A 5,858-nucleotide genomic window follows, 5' to 3' on the forward strand; every position below is an offset into this window, starting at 1 on the left:
TCTCGGCAAGGAGAGCTGGTCTAAATCAACTTTGAAATTAGCACCATGCAACTGCCGAACTGATCTATCCTCCGAGAGATTTTGATGTAATAATCTGGCATGCTGAAACAAGTGTCCTGTGTGTATAAGTAGTACGACAGTATTATTTATCACATGGTATATCGTTGATAGAATTGCAACTCTGATTGCTGGTTAGGAACTGTCATTCGATTTCATTCCAACAGCTGCCGTGCTTTATTCAATTTTGTGTATTCGCCTTGCGACAGCATCTAAAACCAACACCGTACCGATCGCTTGCAATATGAAAAGCGCTGAGGTAGAACACATGGCCCCCCAAACATGCAGGGGCGGCCTGCGGTCCAAAGTCCAGAACCGTGAGCCTACCTGAGTATTATATTCTCAGCTGAACCCCCATAAAAAAAGCTGAACCCCCATAATGCCCGTGCGTTGCAGAGGGAGTATATTTCTCGGCAAGGTGAGCCTGTGATATAAAAGATTTGTATATTTCTTTACAGAGGGAGTATCTCTTTGTCAAAAAATATATTTATGTGTAACTAGTTACTCCTGTCTTTCTACTTCCTTTCGCTAATATGTGGGGCAACCGACAACGGGGTCCACGTGCCATATGCACAAATTAGAGTGCACAACTTCACGGTAGACAGACCTCGGTCGTAGCGCCGCATTAATGCCCAATGAGCTGTCAAATCACAACCCCCCTTTCCAGCTTTAGCAGTATGCTGGACGGACGAAGCGGCAATATTTCATTGGGCCTGAATCCCTTTCTCCCTCGTCTTCTTGTTCAGAGAAAACCCCCTCTTGGCGATTGCATAGGGTTTTCTCATGGAGAACCAGGTACGAATTCTTCATCCATCCCCGATAAACCCAAGTCCCTTGGTCGCAGGTAATCCTAGGATGGCAGCCGCCGCCGTTGATGCATTTTTGTTCCTACTGAATCTAGTGTGTTTCATTTGCAGTGCCCAAAGTGCGAGTACCCTATAGGTTTCTGCGCCCTCAACGAGACGCCACACTTGTTCCTTCTCATCCTAACACAACATTTTGAAACGCGCATAGTATGTTCCTAGAATCCTCTTTTCTATCCGAGAGGGTGGGTTTTTTTTGAACATGCTGTGTTCTCATATTATTTTTCTAGCAGTTTATTATTTGCTCTGCCAGAACACATGTACTCAAGATGCTCGGCCTTGCCATAACTGAATACACTAGTTTAACGGTCACAGTGAAGACAAGCCATGGATATAAGTTCCGAGTTGGGTTCATGAACCAAGAAGATTGCTGCTTTTTTTATGGCCGAACTTGGATAAACTTTCTCAAGTGTTACGGACTGAAAGTTGGCGCACGAATGTTGATGGAAATAGCAGAACCTGGTCTCATCTTCACTACGATCTTCCACCCGACGTCGTTCCAATTGTTCATCCATGTTAGTTTTGTATCTGGTTCTTGCTTGTTGCCTAGATTACTTCTTAATCCACCTACTCTGTCTAACTAGTCACAATTTAACTTTAGAAGTAGCAACGAATCTCTCACGAAGATGCTAACTTCTAACTAATATTTTCTTATAATTGGTGGCACGTGTAGGTTTTTTCAGAGTTAAGCAGTCTGCTCGTTTGTTACTCTGTAATAACTCGGCTGTTACTAATGGCACTGAAGTTGATTGGATCGACATCCACAAGTTCCTACACTTTATTGATCGTCTTGAGGTCCTTGTGGGGCATTTCAATGGTGGAAGGCCACGTGGTATATGTGTGCCACTGCTGCACTCGTTGAACATGTCCAACAGTGTCGAGAAACTTATGGTACGAGCTGTTTTCTGTTATATATGTTGTCCATAAACTGTTGCTTATACACAGTTTTACAGCTGTGATCTTCTTGAAACAGGAACTGCCGAGTTCTATTGTTCCTATACAGATGCCTGACCATGGTCGGGTCAGACTTGCGCTTGGTCACAACATGATGTTTATGTCGACCTACTCAATTCCCCTTGGAGTGAAAAGATACTTATTCATGGGTGGTCTCAAATAATGAAGGCCCGTCCATCTTGGAGAATAGGACAGAAGATTAGGTTCATGCTTTTCCATGGCTCTAAAGCGAATATCCTGTTTATGACCACAATGCGAGATGAAGCCGCTTTCAGAAGGTTGTGGATGTGCGGGGTGGTGTCTGGGCCTTGCCCTGGGGCTTGGCGGCCTCACCCTTGGTTAACTGTAGGCAAAGTAGCACTGTTCGAGGCATGCTATGTACGGTTGAACCTGTATAAGTACTCATACTGCTTTCAGCTTTGGTTGTTAAGTGCCCCTGCCGGTTTCAGTTAAGGTTGTTAAGTACTCCTGCTGCTTTTACAGTCTCTCATGTTTCTTCAGTCCTGTCTTCATCCAGCCGCCAAAACCAAACCAGCGCCGACGGGGCCGCCTGCTTCCGCCTCCCATGGCTGGCTGCGCCTCAGCGCATGCATCGCCGCCCCACCGTCTCCTAAATAGTTAACGCTGACGTCCTCCGCGCGCTTTGGTGCGCTTACCGCAGCACCGCCCTCTCGCATTGTCAACATGATCAACAAACAACAGGAATCGGCAGAAGTACGTGGAAAGGATGACAGTAGGGGCCCACCACGTCAGCGTATGGAAAAATAAAATGCTTCCTCCTAGTGTTTTCCTGACATCTGGGACCCACGACATTGTGAGCGTATATAGTCAATAGACAAGAGAACAACACAAGATCGGCTGACACCTGGGACGTAGCTACTCGAGCAATATTTTTTTGTTTGGTATTGTTGAGACGGAGCAGGGTTTGAACTGGGCTATGGCCCGTCTAGCCCAGGCTTATATTTTATGTTCACCATGTGACCAGCCCAGCTATTTTTTCTTTGTGAAAATGAGCCCGGTTTATTTTTTCTGAAGAATACCCAATCCAGGCCTACTTATTTTTCTACGCCCTGATGGGCTGATACTCTTTCAAGACGCCTGCAAATCTTGAAAGTAATATGAAATGGGTTGTAAATATAAAAACAGATGACAAATTGGCAATTACTTTATAATTTCTGAATTTTATCACATTTTCATATTCCTATTTCACTAGGCATTAACCTAATTTAAATATGTCTTCAAAGTACTTTAAATCTGGCTGGACATTTCGGTATTAAAAATAGTTTGGAACCCATAGAAATATGCGAAATTGGCCCTGGCCAACAAAAAAAACGACTGCAATAAATTGCATAAGAAGTTGCCATGAGCTATATATAAATTAGTAAAAAAAAGAGGGAGTGGTCTGACTTGTGGGCTTGTTTAGTTGACGCGTATGCAAGATTTTTTAGTTATTATATACGTCAACAAACGATTCTAGCAGACGTAACCGTTGGATGTCAATCCAACGGCCGTCGTGTTTCTTCAATCTCTAATCTTCTTGCTCCAGCCGCCAAAGCAGCACCAGCGTGACTTCCTACTCCCGCCTCCCGTGGCCGGCTGTGCTGCCGCGCAGGCCTCAGCGCCCCTACTACTCCCACCGCTGGCCAGGGCATCCCTCTACTCACCCACACCCCCTGTTATTCTGCGGCGACGGCAGCCTCACACCGCAGCCGAACTAGTGAATGCTCGTACTCCTTTCCGCGTGGGCATCCACTGCCGCATCTTCCCCGGCTCCGCGTCGTCCCCTTCCTATGCCTCGCCGTCGTCCACCGCCATGGTGCTCTCGGCGCGGCGTGGTCTAAGTGGTCAACGACCGACTTCCATCAGAAGAGTACTGTACATGGAGAGGCTGACAGCTGGGTCCATGGCAACCGAAGGAAGTGCCTCCTTATTACGCGGAAAATCATTATTCCTCCACCAGACAGCAGGGATCCACCGGACGCCCACCAGTATATCGCGAAAAAATGTTTGCCCCTGACTGCTGGGACCCACCCGACTGGCCACCATATTTCGGAAAAAAACGTTCCCCCTGCTGTCAACTCGGACCCACCGGAAGTGCCTCCTTATTACGCACAAAAAAATGAATACCCCCTGCTAGCTGGGACCCACCTTGGTGGGAGGCTGCCTTGTGGGCCTACTAAGTTGACAGGGACGGAGGGCTTTGTGAACTTAGTCAATATGCACGATTCTAGCTCCAGTGACCGTACGATGTCCATCCAACGGCCGTAGTGCTTCTTCAACCTCTGGTCTTCTTGCTCCAGCCGCCCAAACCAGCATCGGTCGTGCCTCGTGCTCCTGCCTCCCGTGGTCGGCTGCGATGTGGCGGAGGCCTCACCGCCCCCTACTACTCCCACACCTGGCCAGGCCATCCCTCTACTCACCCACACCCCCTGTTATTCTGCGGTGACGGTAGCCTCACACCGAAGTGAACCAGTGAACCCTCGTACTCCTCTACGCGTGGGCATCCACTCCCGTGTCTTCCCCGGCTCCGCGTCGTCCCCTTCCTAGGCCTCGCCATCGTCCACCACCCTGGTGCTCTCAGCACGGCGTGGTCAATGTGGTCAAGGAACGACTTCCATCGGACGTGGACTGTACGTGGAGAGGCTGACAGCTGGGTCCACGGCCGCAGCAAGGAAGTGCCTCCTTATTACGTGCAAAATAATTATTCCTCCACCTGACAGCGGGACCCGCCGGACGGGCCATCGTATTTCGTGTAAAAAACATTTCCCCCCTAACTGCTGGGACCCACTAGCTACACCTTCGCACGCAAGGAAGTGCGTCCGGGCAAAAAAAAACAAAACAATTCGCCCCCCTGACTGCTGGGACCCACCAGCTACATCTTCGCACGCAAGGAAGTGCGTGACAGTCGGGACCCACCTGGTCGAAGTGTACGTAGCATTGTCATTCTGGTCACGAACGTGTACGTACATACTGGTTGATGTTGAGGCGCGCACGTGTCATAGTAGAGGCGCGCATGTGTCGTAGTAGAGGCGCGCACGTAGCATGTACACGTACGTACAACAGCCAGGGTGCAAGAAATAAAATATGGCCACGTATGTGTACATACGGGCGGGGTCTCGAACGCCTACTCGTGCATACGTATGGCGAGGGCTCGTGTACATGGCTGGGTCGGAACGGAGAAACAGCGTCGTCGTTGTGTTCATGGGGAGGCAACGGAATGCGTGGTCGTGTTCATCGGGAGGGCTTGGATGGAACAGGCGATGGAAACGAGGCCTGGCGTACCGCAGAACGGAGAAAACAGACCTCCTACGGTCGAAATGGGGGTCCTGTTGATCGGGAGGGGTGTGGCGTACCGCAAAACGGAGGAAACGGACCTCCTACGGTTGAAACGAGGGTCCTGTTGATCGGGAGGGGTGTGGCGTACCGCAAAACGGAGGAAATGGACTTGTGTTGGAGCGCTACGGCCGAAACGGGGGTCCTGTTGATCGGGAGGGGTGTGGCGTACCACAAAATGGAGGAAATGGACTTGTGTTGGAGCTCTACTGTCGAAACGGGGGTCCTGTTCATCGGGAGGGGTGTGGCGTACCGCAAAACAGGACTCCACGAGATACTGTTCATCTCCACCGTCGACCCCCTCCAGCCTCCACGAGCTACTGTTCATACACCGTCGACCTCCTCCAGCCTCCACGGGCTCCTATTCATCCAGCCTCCACCGCGCGCTACTCAACCAGCTACTGTTCAACCACCCCTCCACCATCTACTATTCATCCAGCCCTCCACACCATGGGGTCCTGTTCAACCACCCCTCCACGGGCACCCCTCCACCGTCTACTATTCATCTTGCCCTCCACGGGTGGTCCTGTTCATCCAGCCCTCCACGGGGTCCTGTTCATCCAGCCCCAACCGGCTCAATCAATGGGGGTCCTGTTCATCCAAAGGCAACACCACGGGGTCCTGTTCATCCACCCCCACCGGGAACTGTTC

This window comes from Triticum dicoccoides, chromosome 3A (genome assembly GCF_002162155.2).
Source record: "Triticum dicoccoides isolate Atlit2015 ecotype Zavitan chromosome 3A, WEW_v2.0, whole genome shotgun sequence".
Classification (NCBI taxonomy): Eukaryota; Viridiplantae; Streptophyta; class Magnoliopsida; order Poales; family Poaceae; genus Triticum; species Triticum dicoccoides.